Here is a 17,424-nt window from a genome sequence, read left to right on the forward strand (position 1 = left end):
AAGGTGGAGCAGATTTCTGGCTCTGACACACTGTTACCAATCTGCCCCTGTTGCGAAGCGTCGGATCCAATACTGTTTTTAAATCATTCCCCATCTGTTGCTCTGAGATAGCACGAGGGTTGCCATTATTTAATTGTGAGCTGCTTTAGCTTTCACCCAGTGAAATCGTATCAATCACTTCTGAATGTTTTAATTGCCTCGGTTGTCTGTTGTTAAGTAAAAAAGGTTTCTGTTAGAGCAAACACATCCACAAAGCCTCGTGCTCAGGACAAAGGTATATGTAAGGATTAAAACATAAAAGAAATACCAAGCATCATCTGTGCTTCAATTTAGCTATCCAAGGTAACTGCAAAGCACCTTAAAAGTAAATAAAACTCATAATAGCCCTGAAGATAGGCAAGATATAATTATCCCCGATTTTATTGATGAGACAACATAAGGAAACAGTTTAGAAGCCTCATTTACAAATATACACACAGACAACATTAAAACCCGAGACACCAGGAATCCTTCATCAGAAATCCCACATCCACTGCCCAGAGGGCTGGAAAGCTCAGTCAAGAAGTTGCAGAAGATGCCACGGTGCCAGTGACAAAGCACTGTGAAATGCCTTTACAAACCTGGCAGCTCCCACCTGCATCCCCAGAGCTCTGTGGCCACAGGCTCGTGTCACCCCAGGAACACCTGGGGACATAGTCACAAAGCCACAGGGCAGTGATATCCAGGGCCATGATATGCCTGTGGCTGTAGCTCCAAGAAGAGCTGCTTGCACCCCTCTGCCCCCCCAGCCCATTCCTGAACACCTGAGGGCCACATTCCTGCTAAGACACCTCCTGCAGCCAGGATGAGACACAGGGATACTCACTGTGTGCCACCACAGCCAGCTCAAGGAACACAGGTCTGCTGCTGTGACCATCAGCTTTGCATCTGCAGGCTCCAGTCCCCAAAACAAAGCCTGGACAGTCAGAGCCCTTCTCCTCCTCCTGCACACCCAAAGCTTCAGCCCCAGCACCCTGGCTCCCGCAGCTGTGCAGGAGCTCACTCCAAGTATCCCCACCCCATTCCTGATGGGGCAGAGAGCACATCACTTGGCTCACCCCGTTCCTACAATCAGAATAAAATCACTCCAAATTGCTACCACAGGGAAGCACAAGCCCATCCTACATCAGGAATGTCGCCCACCAGAGAGGTCATGTCCAGGAGACAGCTCTCTCCTCACATCCAGCTGCTCCCTGTGCACACGGGGCAACACTCCCATTTCACAGTCCTGTTCTGTACAGGAGGCAGAACCAAAAGCTTTGGAAGCTGTGGCAGCTGCAAGCTCACCTCACAGGCTTTAGGGTGTCAATCCCAGGAGTGACATGGCACAGCAATGCTCCAGCACAGTCACAGGTACCAACAACCCAGTCCCATCCTCTTGCCTGGAGAAAGCCTGGAGAGCTTCATAAAGAGGCTTCCATCACTTTCATCCAAGGATTTTGGCCAAGGAAAAGGTGCCTCCACCTCAGCAACTGGAGACTCTGAGCTCCTGGAGCCAGAGCAGCAAAGGACTCCTTTTTAACTCTCCTTTTTAACTCTCCCAGTGACACTGGTGTGATTTATTTGATTTATTCCCTGCAGCACATCTGCTTGCAGGTCTGTTTCCTCAGGCTGTGGGAAGGGACTTGTGCTGTGTCCACACTCCCAGGGCTCCAGATCCTCAAAAACCCCAAACCCTGGAGCCCTCACTAATACATTTTCTTTCATCTTTAATTCAGGACACCCTGCTAATCTGAACAATATAATTGATTTTCTATGTGTTGGACCAATCCATCACGAGATGAGCACAGCTGTCTGCCTCAGTCAAGAGCTGGTGTGAACAGTCTTGAGATATTTATACACACACACATCTGTTTTCAGCTTATTCTCACTGATTTGGCATTGTCTGTACAAATGAACAACTTTTGCAACATGCCCCCCAATTGGTCATCTTAGCAGTTATTTTTAAAAGCCTGCTAATATTTGTGCTATTATCCAGTAAAAGAAGTAGCAGCATAAAATTCATGAAGCATCTCTGTGTCTCATCTCATTCCCAACAGGAAATTAGGAGAGAGACATTACACAGCTCTATTTTTGGCAAAACCATACTGAGAGAGACTGGGAAACAATAAAAATCCAGCATCCCAAATTCACTTGTATTGTCTGTACTCAAGTAAGCAGCAAAACCTCAAAAACTGAGAGGATTGAAAGGAGACAAACACTTTCCACTGTAGAAATACAGTTACATCAAAATACTGCAGCTCTCCTAATTCACAGGCTGTCAGCAAGAATCCGATTCACCCAAATCTTCAGTAAAAAAGGCAGATAATGAAGGGAAACAAACAATTCTCAGAATATTCATGTGTGGAAATTAAAGCATATGGTGAGATTGTAGCTCTACACAGAAAATTAGCATTATCATAAAGGTTTCATTAGCTGGGAGGAAACAACATGTTGTCCTCCCCTTTTGTCACAAAGACAAATTCTCCACCTAAAATCATCAAAGCAGATTTTCCAGAACATCCATCCCTTAAAAAGAAAATTAGCAAGGCAGAGAAAAAAAACCTACTTCTTGGCTACTTAGACAAATTCCCTACAATATCCTGAGCCTGAATGTTTATTTGGGAAAAAAAGCACATGCAGGATATTTATGCTGTTTCTCTTGGACAGAAACATCCTTCTTATGCAAAGCTGGTTGTTACATGCAATATTTTTAGACACCCATGTGTGTCATCCCGTTAGGGAAAAAATAAGAAAAAGAGTAATTAGACAGGGTGTAAACAGGAAATCTCAAAAAAACCCACCAAAACCCAAAAACACCCTTAAGCCAAAAAAAAAAAAAAAAGAAAGAAAAAAAAAGGTGTCAGAATAACACATCTCCTGAAGGGAAGCTTAGGAACGAGAATCATGAAGGCTCTGGGTCAGGAGCAAACCCCAATGTGCTGCATTCCCTCCAGGTCAGATTTCTCCCTCTCAGAACTGGGCAAGTTACAAAAGTCACTTGGCCTATCTGTCACTGACTTCTATTTTTAAGCCTTTTTTGTTTTAAGGTCTAGAGAAAGAAAATAAACCAAAAAAAAAAAGAGCCAACAAAACCCAAACCCTACAAACTCTCTGGCCAAAGAAGAGAGGATTACACGTAAGCTGCACATAATTAAGGCAAAACTGGGAGCTGTGTCTGCCAGGGACAGGCTCAGAGCCCTGTCCTGCATCCCAGCTGCTCTCCCTGGGGATGTGCCACGGTTTGGGCTCACACACACTGCACCACTGAGCAAGTGCAACCTGCCCAGGGACAGGGGGGCTGAGCCAGGCTCCTGCAGCCACCTCAACACTCATCAGCAGAGCTTTAAAACCACCCGCATCCAGCAAGGTTTCACATCTCTAATGCTCTCAATTCCATGAGAAGTCTTTTGGAAGGAGCAAACCTCTCCCCCCGGTTCTCCTCTTTCCTTCCTCCCAAGGTAAACCCCTTTGTTCAGGCCTGGGTGCTCCTGGAAACATCCCAGTGTGACACCAGGGATCTGGTCCCAGGTGCACTGAACTGTGCATGTTATTTCCATGAGCTCCTGGCAGGGTAACTGTGTGAAATTAAACTTCACTAGCAGATGAATAGCTCCAAAAGGTATTTTATAGGTAGGAAAAAATCACCTGTACTGATGCATCCAGTGATGAGAGAGAAAAGGGAACCATTTTCACTACATAAATGACCAACACAGCCTTAAACCTGCAGTTTGAAAAGGAGAAATTGGACTGTGGCACATCATTAGTACATAGATTATAAAAAATGGCTAATTTATTCCTGAATCAGGCACACCACAGCAGCTCAGGCAGTCAGAGCACTGGAGACAATAATACAGATAACAAAAAGCAAAATTCCCTCTGCCAGAAGGCAGTGCTGTCCCTTTGCACACTGACTTCACAAAGCCTGTGCCATGAGGGCATCCCAAAAAGCTTCCATCCTGCTTTTGGCAGTGGCACAGAAGCTGCAGGTCTGCCTTCCAGGTGCACAAGCCTACAGCACCAGCCTGGATCTTTAAAGGATTTCATGTCCAAATCCCCACCTGAGCTGCACTTTACCACCCATTAAAGCATCACCAGTAATTTCTTGTAAAGGTTCTGTTTTTTTAATGCAAACTTCTCTTCTGTAACTCATAAGCCTGTAAGCGATTTCAAAGCTTAATACTGAATCCCTCACACTTCAAGTTTTCATTGGCATTTAGGTGTGTTTTTTCCTTTGATTCTGAAGGCATTTAGGATCAGCTCCTCAGCTGCCTCAGATCAGCACTGCTTCATTGACTTTGGTACAACCAGCCAGCTTATGTCTGGCCCTGAACGTGCACAGCCTGATCAAAATGTGAAATCACATGCAAGAATGTCTTGCCATAAGGAGCTGCCCCAGCCAGGCACATCTCAGGAAAATAAAAGCCTGTGCCTGTCCTTCTGGAAGGAAGGGGCCTGCATGCAGCTGGGGGGAAGAGGGAAAAAGTTATAATGGTTGAAATGACCTCAGAGTTTCCTGGTGTGTCTGTTGGGAGAGCAAAGCTTCATCATGTTCCAGCACTTGGAGTCTCTCAGAACTTGAAGGAATAAGCAGGAAAAGAACAGACAGAAGTCTGGGGCTATACCAGCATTGCTGTGGAAGCTTTTTAAACAATCTGCAGAGATCTCCAAAGACACCATGATGCACTCTCTGGGGAGCCTGTCTGCGGCCCACAGGTCTGGCCTGACCAGTGTGGGTGGCATCACTCAGTGCCCCATGGTGGGAGGTGCTCAGGGTCAAACTGATGGATGGGGACTGGAAATGCTCCACTCTCCCACAAGTGCAGATCTGAGGAAGGGAAGCATTGCTCCAACCCACTGCCCCATCCCACCCCACTGTGTTCCTCTCCTCCAGCTCCTTTGCCTCAGAGCAGGGCAGTGCCCTCCCCTCTGGACTCACTGATAGCTCCTGCAGGGCCCAGTGGGTCAGCTCTGGGTCCAGAAACTCGAGTTTCCCCAGTCTCTGCTCACACCTGCCAGTGGGTTCCTGCCACAACACCACAGCCTGGCTCACACAGACACAATAAACCTGCAGTGATCCCTTGCAGGGCAGGGCCAGAGCTCCCACCAGCTTTATGGGGGCAGACCATGTCTCCAGACATACTGCCTCTCCTTCCTAATCTTCAAGTCATAAAGAAGCCTTTGGCTGAAGTCCTGTCTCCAGTGTAGTCAATTAATTTTGCCATTAATTTTAGTAGGATCAGGGTTTTGCCTTAAATCATTTGTTATCTCACTATTAACCTTTAACAGAAGCCAGTATCTGCTTAATGTTAAATAGCCAGTGGTGCTCCACAGTGGCTGGCTACATCTTCCATCCTCTGTGCTCTGGCAAACCATCCTGTAGGACCAACCAGGTGACTCCAAGTGCCACCCCCATCCTCCCAAGGGCTGCAGAGGCCACCTGGGCTCTGCACACCCCTCAGATGTTTACCCACAGCAACTGCAGAATTCCCAGGCCTCAGGATATTCTCCTTCTCAGGACCAGCCAGGCAGGGACAGACACTTCAAGCCATAACTGAATGACATGCACAGAAATGTTTTAAGATGAGACAGGCTGGAGAACAGTGCAGGCTTTGCACTTTGATGCCCCTTTGATGACGCTCTACAAGGAAATGTTGGCTCTGCTGAAGTTTGGCAGCGAGCTGGAGATAAAACACAGTGCCTGGAACAGGGGGCTGAGAGGCTGCCTGGGTTGCATGGCACCTTCCTAAAATAGCCATGAGAGCTGGAGATAGGATGAAAAAACTGGCTCCTGCAGAGCATCAACTGACTTTCATGTAAGCCCCACCAGCTGAGCCAGTGAAAAAGTCTGGCACAGGAACAGCCCAAGTGCTCTCCCTCACTGCAGGCACTGGGCTTTGCAGGGCCACGTGCCAACACACTTTCCATGCAGCCCTCCTTTTCCCCACTTATTCTATTATTCCTCATTGCAGGGGATGGCAGATCTAAGGGACTCTTTCATTCACTCCACTGATGGCTGGTACAGCATGACAGGCACAGTCTCTCGGGGTCATTGGAAAGATCCCACTCACCAGAGGAGGTCGTGGGGCTCTAAATCTCATCCTCCTTTCCCAAAATCCTCAGAAATAATGATGAGCATGCTGTAATAAGACCCCCAAAAACTGAACAAAACCAAAGAACAGCGATAAATTAAAATCCAGGAAACAAATTAATTCAATCTTCCTCAAAATAATAAATCCAGTAACCCAGCCAGGAGTTAAAGCCCTTTGCCAAGAGCAAAATATAAGCAGCAGAACTGCAGCTTCTTGCTCCCAACCAGGAGTGTGTAATGCAAAAAACTCACCCCTCTCCTCCCCATGAGGAAATCTTGCAGCGTGGCTGCCTTTCCTGATGGCTTTTTCCTGTTCTTGCCTTTGCTCCATCCCACAGGGGGGTGCAGGGGCTGCTCAGTGTGCACCAGCACAGGACGAAAGCACTCAAGTGCACAGGCAGCATCAGCCCCACTGCAGGAGGCAGAGGGAAGAGCTGCTGCTGGCCCCAGACTTTCCAGCTGCCAAGCAGCACCCAGGCAGCATTTCACCTCTGCTGGCACTGCCAAAAGCCATAGGAACTCTCTGGCAGTGTTAGAACAGATGCCGAATCCCTCTGACAGAGAGGAGAAGTTGGCTATCCTCTGGAAGGATCAGCACCTTTATTGCAGGAGTATTCTCCTTAAAGGTGTCTCAAGCTGAAAAATGAAGTGTTTCTTGAATAGGTCATGTCATTCCAGGGGTGCTGGCGTTCCATTCCTGCCACTTTGCAGTGTATTTAAAACAACAGCGAGAAAAGAACAGGCAGGCAACTCTACACTAATGCTATAAAACTATCTGGAAAATTAATAGGAAACAATCAGTAGAAATCTGCCACAAATATCAAGTCAATGAAATCCAACATCTGCTTTCCTTGGCAGCACACAGCCAGTAAATTCGTGTCTGCTGGAGCCACGCTTATCACCAGCAGTGCTGAGACACTGCAGGCAGGTCATGACTGCACACAGCCCACAGGGGTGGCTTGTTCCAGTGCAATCTCCTGGGAATTCAGGGGAAAAGGGTCTCCTGTGGGATCAGAGTGCTTTCCTGACACAACAAATGCAGGGGCTGCCCACGAAGGAGCTCTGGCAGGAGGCAGCAGCATCCTGAGTCTCTGAATGAGCAGTGCCCACAGTGGGGCAGGACTGGCCACCTGCCCTCCTGTGACCTGTCCTGACCTTTCCTCCCCAGCCAGGAGGCAAAGCAGCTAAGCTCCAGCTTCTTTGCTTAAGTCTCTGCAACATGAATCTCAGGGTTTATTCTGTGCAGAGCTTCTGGAAACTCCTGAGTTTTACCTCACCCCAGAAGCCATCCCTGACCCACTCGAACAAACTCGGCTTTCCCTGTTACAGGAACAGTTACAGAAAATTAAAAAATACCCTTAGAGAAGAGTAGTTTCACATCCCTGGAGACCCACACCCTGCCCCTGATGCCTTTTTGCCTCTCCCCAGGCCTGAAGCTCTCCCCCCATTTCTGATGGATTTTCACAGGATGCTCCTCTATCCTCTCCAGCACCTCCCTCCTCAACCCTGAGTTGGCTTTTTGAGGGAAGCCTCTCAAAGCAGGAGACACACACAGAGCAAGCCCTGAGCAGATTATTGCCATCCCCTCCAGGCATCATCTCATCCTCTGAAGTCATCTGGAATCTCTTCTTCTCCTGGCCCATCCAGGTCCCTGTACCCAGCATCCCCCCTTGGACTTTTCCAGCCACTCGTGCTTGGCAAGAGCCCCTCAGGAATCCAGATGCCAGCCTTGGACTGACATCAAGTAAGGAGGAGATGAAAAACAATTTAAAAAGAAGGCTAAAGCACAAGTCCTTTAAATCTGCAACTCTTAAAAAAAAAAAAATTGCAGAGAGCAAATAAATAAAGCAAGAGAAGCCACACCAGCGGGTATGGGCTGGAGCAGGCAGCGAGCAGCGTTTCTGTGGAGGCGAGGAGCCAACATTCCCAGTGCCAGCAGCTTGCCAGGCACTCAGGGGGCTGATCCAGATGGTTCCACATTTCACTTTTAAAGCAAAACAAGTGCCTTGGATCAAAGGCTCTTTCTCAGCAGCCGTTACTCCCCAGCTCTGTGTGCACTGCTGCATCTCCAGGCCATCTCTTCCCAAGGGTTTTTTAGGGGGTGAGAGAGAAGGGGACCTTATGAGGAGATATTTAATAGTTGCATGCTGAAAGGAGTTACTGTACCAGGCGCCAAGCGCCTTTTCTCGGGACTGAATCTGTGCTTTGTTTGGGTTAAATCATATCTCAGAGCAGCCCATAAGGGTAATCTCTGAAAAGGAGTTTCTCTCTAACCAGAAGTTAGAGATCTTTGCTCCAGCTGCAGCAAAGGTACCAGAATCCAGCTTGGATTTAGCCCTTTGCTGAAGTAGCCAAGGCAGCATTTACAACAAAGGCAGGAAAAAGCAGCTGTAAATGCTGGGATAAACAAACAGCCCCTTATCTCCTCAATGGAGTGCAAAAGATGCAAAGAAATTTTTATGGACTGATCCTACAAGGCAAAGAGAAGAGCAAGCAAAAAGGTTCAACCTACCCCACCCCAAACTTTCTCTGCTCTGTGCTGCTTCCTGGCTCTCAGCTCCGAGCTCTGCATGATGTTTAACTGAGGACACACTGCAAGGGCACTAAATAACATTATCTGTCACTGCTAAGCATCAGAAATTAAAATACAGCCTCTTACCTCCACATTACACAGCCAGCTGGTTTAAATGGACTCGAGAAACCCAAGAAGTGTTCCCAGTGTGCATGCACTAAGCCTTCATGTTTTCTGCACATCTGAGCTGGGGGAAGAAGGGAGACACGATCCCGGACTTCTTCCGTTGCCATATAATCTGAAGGAAGTGACCTTCGTGTTTGTTGCTTTGATTACAGATTCAGAAACAAAAGCCCTTCCAGAGTGAGTCAGGGGACACAAAGAGTTGAAATGGGATTGTTAAAAATGGGGAAGCATTACAATTGTGGTTGGTTTTTTTTGGTGGTTTTTTTTTTTTTCCTGTCTGTGATATTAACCCCTTTATTATAAAACAAAACTGAATGAACAAGCAGGAGTCACTGACCAAAGGCATAGCACAGGTGGCAGTCCTGGGGCAGGGAGACCCCTCGGTGTAGGATCTGCGTCACAGCAGTGGCTGGGGACCCCCATGCTGGCAGCTCTGTGCTGGCTGGGAGCTGCCACCACCCCTCCCACTCCTATCCTTTGTGTAAAAACTTGGCACAGCACTAAAACTTCAAGCCACCCCCAGTCTGAGCCCCTTGGAGCAAGGCTGAGCCCTGTGGGAGCAGGGACCAACCCATCTGAAGGGATGCAGGGTCAGAGACAAGCAGAGCTTTCTCAGCACAGCCACCCTCACCCCATAAAGTGATCCCTCCATGTCCCTCCCTGCAAGAGACACCCCAGGTACAGCATTCCCTGGACTCCCCAAACTGCTCCCCAAATCACAGCTCTGCTGCTCTGGGGAGGGAACTGAGGGCGTGGGCACAGCTCACAGCCCTGGCCATCAGTGTGAACTTGCTCCTGCTCCACAGGAGTGCACTTTGCTGCTGGCAGAGGAGCAAATCACCTACCTGCTGTTCTGCTGCTCCTCTGCAGGCTGCTCTCTGTGTGCCAAACACCGAGTTCTGCTTGGATTCCCTGATCCCTTCCCCACTGGCACATCAACCCACAAGGCTCCACACACAGCAGCACAAACTGTGTCAGGCAGAGCACAGGTGTCACACAGGCACAAAACAGCTCTCCTCAAAGAAAACTCAAACAACTGACACCGAAAATGAAAAAAAAAAAAAAAAAACAGAACAACAAAGAACTGTGCACCCAAATCCAGGAAGCTGCAACTTCCAGAGTCCCACCCTGAACTTCAGGCAGGTACACAAGAGGCACAAAGTCTCAAATTTACACATGCAGTTACCCCAAAAATCTGAATGCTCTATTCAGTTATTTATGCTCTCAACTGAGCAGTCACTATGCACACAGAGGACAACCTGTGAAGACTCTCCCAACCCATTTTTTAAAATCCAGGGATCTATTTTAATAGAAAAAAAAAAAATTAAGTTCAACACCTGGAACAAACTACTTTGTTTTTCCCAGAATGAAAATGGGTCAAACTTTGGACAGCAACACCTCAGATGTGGCTCCCTCTTTTCAAAGATTCTGAGGCCCCTTGGCCCAGGTGAACTCCCCCAAACAGGAGGCTCTGTGCCAGGTGTTTGAGGCCAAGAACAGGTTCTTGAAGCTGCAGAGCACTGTGTAAGGACAGAGCCTTTCCAGCAATGCTGGGAGAGGAGCAGCACTGCCTGGCCCACCCATCACACAGGGTGAGTCAGCCTGCTCCCCTCGTCTCCCTGAATAACCATCAACAACCCAGACACCTCCAGGGAGCAGCTACCCCAGACACGGGGATGCAGTGAGGTGCCAGAGGTGTCTCACCCTCCTTGTTTAATTCAGAAGAACCAGCTTTGATCAAATAACCAGCCCTTAAATAGCTGCAGACAAAAAGAGTTGTCTTTTTTTCCCCAAGTTATTTTGTAAAAGCCAACGTTCTCATAGTCATGAGACTACAAGAGCTTTCCACTCTAAGCTCAATATCACAGGTTTCATGAAAAAACCATAACCTGGCCCCACATCAGGCAGGAGGGTGCCAGGTCAGGTCCAGCCAGCTGGTCCAGACTGCACCAGCAACCTAAGAGACAGTTTTGGGAGAGGATTTCAGAGCAACAAACTTGCATTTGTCTCCAAAACAGACTCCAAAGCCCCAAAAAGAAGATGGAAAATAGACAGTGAGTCATGTTTCCTTAGAGAAATGATGTGAAGGTTACCTGGGTGGTGCCAGCTTCTGCCCTGCTGGGATAACCACAATGACAGGAATAGCTGCTGGAGGGAGAGCACAGCTCCTCAGAGGATCCATGGCTTCCAAACAAACACAGACCAGGGCTGCACAATTCAGCTGTACAGAGAGCTTTTTTTAAACTGAGAAAAATTAGAGTTTAAAAGAAATACAGCACACCTGTAAGAGGCAGGAAGCTGCTGGAGCTGAGCACAGGGAAATTCTGCAACTCTGAGGCACAAATGAGCTGAGCTTGGGGACAGCAGTGCCACCTGAAGGGAGACCCTACAGGGAATGCAGCACACCCCAGCACCCCCAGCAAGGTGAACAGATGCACTGAGCTTGATACAAGAGAGGAATTACTGCCACTTTCACTGTGGCTTAACAAACACCAGCCTGCTCCAAACCTCACATCCTCTGCCCAGCCCACATCTCCCTGCCCAGAAAGCACTGGACCAGCCCAAGGTGGAGCCAGGATGCTCAGGAGGCAGCACATCCCCAGCAGTGCCAGGGGTGGAAGTGCAGTGACTTCCCCAGCCCCATTCCCAGCTCTGCTGGCACCACTCTCCTGTGGCCCGCAGGGAGATGCACTCTGGGGCACCCATCCCCAGGGCAGCACCTACCCCACATCAGCTAGAAAAGCAACAGAAACATCACAGTCTTAATCCTAGCACTGCTTGGACTGTCAAAGGTGACTTTTAATGGCTAAATCCAGCACATTCAAAGTTTTCTCAGCTTTTTGATGACACTTGTCCTCCCCATCTCCTTCCCCAACACATCACTGCTGCATGTTTAAATGAATGATCAATTAGTGGGGAAAAGTGTACATGTGTATTTGTGTGTGGGAGGGTATTTAAGCTAATATATTCCAGCACTGATAGCTTTATCCTCTTTGCAGTCTCTGAGAATGAACTGGCCTCCATCTGTACAGAAGATTAGTAGAATTACTAATCACTAATTATGACTCAGAGGTTTTAAGAGCAATGCAGACTGTACAAGGGGTGGCCTGATTTTCAGAAAATGAGGGGACAAAGATAGCACAGTGTTATTTTAAGCACATGGACAGTCCATCCAAGATCACAAAGTCCTGCCAGCAAAAGGGGTGACAGAGAGACAACCACAGAGGAGGATGAAAACGAAGCTTGGAAAAACCAGCATGTGCCTGAAACACTTTTAATTTTCCTTTCCATGCAGTTTGTGTCCAGTCAGAGCAAGCTGGCCAGCCCCTCTGCAAAGGCCAGAATGGAGATTTATCCAGGCAAGCTCATACAGAGATACCTTTGTGCAGGACTTGCTGCCTCTGAGAAGCGGCGCCAGCGACATTCGAAATCTAACGCACTCTGTGAGCTGCGTCACATCGAGGAGGAAAAATATTTATACAGGCCCAAGTGGTTTGTGAATAGAAGGCACTGTTTGAAACTGGCACCGTGACACCCTGAAGGAAATGAGATGAAGTTCACAGTCTGGTTGTGAAGTTTGTCAGTGAGGGAAGAGGGAGAAGCCGTAAAATAGAAATCATATTTTTGTTTGAATCAGCTCTCTCAAACAGAAAACGCTGTATCATGAGCTCAGATGGAAATGTATTTGGCAGAGAGCTCTGGAAAGCTGCTGTTGCAAGTGTGCAGAGCCAAGTTTAACTCTAGGCTGTCAGGAGGCAGTGCCCAGAGCTGGACCTGTTCTCAGCCCTCCCGAAGGCTCCCATGAAGTCCCAGCCATGGGGACACCTCCCCATGCCAGCTCTGGATATCATGGGAGTCTCAGCAGTGCCAGAGCTCTGCAGGTGACATATGAGCAGCGTCACTGCATTAGATCAGACCCCTTCAAAAAGAAAAACAGCTGGATGAAAGCAGCCAGAGCTAAGCTTTTCCAGGGTAACCAGTAATCCCCAGTGCACAAGTTGAGATCTTTGAAGGAACACAGACAGTGTTCTCTAAAAAGGTTTTCAAGCTCTCTTTGAAAAGCCCTGACCTGTAAGAACACCTGAGGTGCTTCTGCTGAGCCTGAGGTCTGTCTGGTGTGGAACACAAAGTCCTGCCCTGACAATGCAGTCCCAGCTTTGTGCTCTCCCTCACCACTCCAGCACTGCTTTTCATCATTGTGAAAGGAGAAAGGGAAAAAGGCACCTCCATCTGCTGTCAGCATTTTTCATAATGGAAAGCTGAGGTGTGGCAGCAGAGGAAGCATGGTGCTCACTATCCAAACCAACTACGTTAGCACTGGAGGAAACAGAAGTCAGCCACTTCCTCTCCCACCCCAGGTACCACGGGCCAGACACACGGACAAAGCTGATTTCTTGTGCTTCATCAGCAACATTTTTCACTTCATGCAGAGGAAATGACCTTTCAGAGGTTAAAAAGCACTTTGTCCAAAAGACCCAGATGAAAAGTTTACACTGTTATGCCGTAATTTATCAGCTAATTACCAGTGCAATTGGTAATTTCAGTTACTCCCAAGCTGCTTAATCACCGAGATGCTCCCATATCTGGCTGTACATCCAGCAGATCAACCACAACGTGCCATTGTATTCTGCAGGGAGTTTGGGAACAGTTTTCCCAATTTTTTTACCACTTGACTCCACTTACCAGTGGAACAGACTGACTGTCACACATTCAACCCTGACCCTAAACTATTCATGTGACCAGTTTTTATATTATAAGAGTTAGCTGCATCATTATATAGACTTTGGTGCCATATCTCATTCCTGCTTAACCATACTGAGGAATCACTGTGTTGTGGGATGCACTGATGGCAACTGGCATTGAGATCTCAGAGGAAAACTTTGTGTCAGTACCCCAAAGAAAACCAGGCCAGTGGTAATACAGGTAACTAAATACAGGATAAATGTTGATTCTAGAAGTCTTTGGCTTTGCAGCTGCTTATTAACCTCATTTATATAAAAATTTCACTTGGTTTTACTGCCCTATAATTAAATCTAAGACAGGTGGCCTATAAATCCAGCATGTGGAGGGTCCTGCAGAAAGCTTTCTTTGGGAATAGCATCAGGACACCTAGAAATGCCATGTTGTCCCATCTCAGGCATCAGGAGGGGCTCTGGGAAGACCCCCCAAAGCCACAGCACTATGTGCCAGAGCTCCACAACAAAATACAGCCCTCAGTCCTTTCTCTAGTAGGAAATGGGAACCCTTGAGTAAAAGTTTCTATGCCAAATTCTCATCCAGGAATTTTCCCAAGCCCTAACAGCCCCAATAATTCATACTGACTTGCTGCTGTTAGAAAAATGACCTTTGCCAGCTTTTCTATCAGCTGTCTCTGCAAATCTGTTATTTCTAGGACAGGCTTTAAATGCTCCCTGCCATGGACAAGACAATGTCCCCTGGCACACACCCCAAGGGCTCAGAGCATCAGCTCTCACTGTACAGCCTCTCCCCTCCTGAGGGTTTGGGGTTATTTCAGAGCTAAACGGGAAACCCCAGCAGTGCTTTGGCTCACAGCCTCCTCCAGATGAATGGGCTCTGGGCAAGCAGGACATCCCTTCTCTTCTGGCAGGTGGGACAGATCCAGGAAGCATCCTGGAGTATGGATCAGCTCGGGGAAGTGCCTGGGCTAGGGGAGAAGTTGCTGTGCCAGTGCCCAGGTGAAACAACAGGTAAAACCTTGGAAAAGGTTTCCCACACATGCCAGAAACACAAAGGCTAAGGAGAAGGTGACTGACAAAGGCTGGTTTGTGCTTGTTGGGGTGGGTTTTAGTTGTGCTTAAAGCTGCTAAGGCAGGTAAGGGCTTTATGCTGGCAGAGAGGATTTGAGCCTGCCCTGCCAGCCCCGTGACCACCTCTGCACCTGCCAGCTCCCAAACACAGCTGGGCACTCTGCTCAGACACACAGAGGTGTTTGTGGCTTCTCTGAGCTGCAGCCCGAGCTCAGCTCTCCCACCAGGCCACCAAGCATTTTGTATTTTAAAAAAATTGAAAATTCCCCTGACCGCAACAACACATGTAGCACCTCAAGGAGAAGGAATCCTGCTTGCTTTCCTTTCTCCACAAAAATGTGCTGATGATTAAATAGAGACTTACTGGCAGCATCCAACTCACACAAAAAATAGCCACTGGCACACAAAATGTGACCCCCAAACACTGATCAAAGCAAACTGAGGCTTCCAAGTGCCTGTCACCTCACCCTGCCCTGCCTGTCCCCTGCATGCAGCTCAGTGAATAAGTTCTGCCTGGTGTCCTGGTCTGTCACATCATGCACAGTCCAGGGAACCCTCAGAGAGGGGAAAAACCCACATTTAGCCAAAAGAACCTCTGTATGAAACCCATGGCATTTTTCACATCTGGAATATCAATGCAAAGCTACAGAAATGTGAGTGCTCCCCATGAAGCCCAAGTGGGAAATGTTAAGCACCTGTCCAGGAGTTAATTTTAATAAGAGCACAGGGCAAAAAGGGGTTTTCATGTGGCTGCAATAACTACAGGACTTCTGGGGAAAATCTGAGAGGACAAATAGCATCCCTGGCAGGCAGAAGTGCTGCTAAACCCTTTCTACAAAGAACATGAGAACAGAGGAAAACAATTTGCTCAAGACAATGCAGGACCTGTGGTAATGAAGGGACACAAAATCTCACACCCAAGATTAGAGTCCTGTCCCACAGGCACTGCAACATCCACTTCCTCAGAGAAACAACCCCATGGAGTGCTCTGCACTGCTTCTTTTGCTGCTGTGTTGCTCCACTGAGCCTGAGGTGAAGAAAAGCAACCCAGGGTAGCTCAGAGTTCCTCCCTGTCTGCAGGGGTCACACAGCCACTGTCTCTAGCTGTTTCCATAGCTTGAAGTGCTTAAAAAATTAAGAAAACAGATTTGATTCCTGCAAGGCTGTGGCATCTGAGCAGCTGGGTGACCTTTAACGCTGTGTGCTCAGTCCTGCACTCACTGGACTCAGCCAGAGGCTTGAGCAGCTGAGAGCCAAGACTTCAGCACAAAAAGCAAAGTGTTACACAACCCAACAAGGAAGAGCTGCAGGGCATTCCTTCAGCCATCCCTTTAATACACCCCAAATTACCACTAGCAAATTCCTGGTGTTAAAATGTGAGAGTTGCTTTGCTCCTGCCAGGTTTCACCTCCCAGGGAAGGCTCAGAGCAGCAGGTGAGGAGCAACAGGTCCCTGCACGTCCTCAGCAGGACAAGCTGTGGGCAGAGGGGAAGGGGCACTCCCTGTCCACTTCCCTGGCTCAAGGTCTGCCTGGTAGGATGAGAGAAGAACCAATCTCCTCTTTTCACCCATTTTCACACCCCCACTTTCAGACACAGGCACATATCAGTGATGCTTTTCATAAAGAAAAGGCAGGACAAAGCAACCACTGGGACACAGTAAGCTTGGGCAGAGATACAGCTACACTTTGTTTTGGAAAAATCTCTTTGCACCTCAAGCCAGCCATCAGAGAATGGCAGCTGAACAGGCTGAATACAGCTGTTGTCAGAGCTGGTCCTCACCAAGCCTTTATTCCAGCCCTGGAGGGATGGGGTTTTACCTCCGTGGGGATGCACTGGAGAGGGAAGGCAGTCTAGGCTGCATGCTCTTTATGTGAACAGATGCTGAAAATAGCCAGCACAGCACAGGTGCAGCTGGATTTTACTTAGAGAGGAAGAAGAGAGTCAGGGCTGCATCCCACCACATCCCTACAGGTCAGTAAAGGTGGGCAAAGGAAGAGCAATGACACCTTTACTCCTGCATCCCCTAACTAGTCATGATCCACACATGGATCCATAGCCACAGTGACACCTGTGTCACACCCATCACACAGTGTTTCCATACATGATCTGCCCAAGGCACATTCAAGCACTGGTAGATCTACCACTGCAAAGCTGCTCTCCCACTCCTGAGCCTTCCCTAAAGCTAAATACCAACAGATCCCTTTAGGATTAAACAGGCACAGATGTCCTCCTAGCATGACTTTCCCATGGAAGTTGCATCCTGGTGGCTCTGGAGAGCTGTTTGCTACGAGCTGTGCCATTCTCTGTATTGCAACACACCAGGGAGAGGGGAGAAGCTGCTTTGAAGCGTTCACCCTGATGTGGCAAACACACAGAGTGAGGCTGAGAGCAGGCACGCAGCAGCACAAGTTCACATGTGAGACAGAAATGCAGACACACAGAAATAAATAACTGCCAGCAAAAACAGACTGGAGAAAGAGTGACACCACCCTCACTGCCAGTGGATACCACAGTGACTGAAAGTACAGGGCTGTGTTTAAGGGGAGCCCCCCGTTGCCATTCCAGGACCCAAGCAGCAATCCCTCTGCCATGCTCAGGACTATCACGTTACAAGCTGTGACACAAACACAGCAGAAAAAGCCGAAGCCAGTCTCTCCCATGGGAGCAGAGGAGCTCCCAGAGCTCTGCCCCAAAACCCCGAGGGCAAGGATGGTGACAGCAGCCAGAGGGGCTCCCAGGGTGGGTTACACGGCGAGCAGCCGGCTGCCACAACACTTGTGCATCGACTGACAGAACACATTTGGCACAGAAAACATCTCCCCAAAACCCTGAATCCGGGCACAGAGC

The 17,424-nt window shown here is 48.3% G+C and overlaps 1 protein-coding gene across 7 annotated transcripts in view; it reads right to left on the reverse strand.

The window, feature by feature from the left end:
- Positions 1 to 17,424, reverse strand: part of FRMD4B (FERM domain containing 4B) — a 131,394-nt gene that overhangs the window by 61,389 nt on the left and 52,581 nt on the right. Inside the window, exon 1 of one of the 7 annotated variants that reach the window (XM_064433013.1) lies at positions 8,769 to 8,926. The exons of the other annotated variants lie outside the window; for them this stretch is intronic. The gene's annotated coding sequence lies outside the window, so the exon portion shown is untranslated. Of the gene's footprint in view, positions 1 to 8,768; positions 8,927 to 17,424 lie in introns of those variants that run through there. 7 annotated transcript variants of the gene reach the window in all.

The sequence above is a fragment of the Passer domesticus genome, chromosome 9 (assembly GCF_036417665.1).
Source record: "Passer domesticus isolate bPasDom1 chromosome 9, bPasDom1.hap1, whole genome shotgun sequence".
Taxonomy (NCBI): domain Eukaryota; kingdom Metazoa; phylum Chordata; class Aves; order Passeriformes; family Passeridae; genus Passer; species Passer domesticus.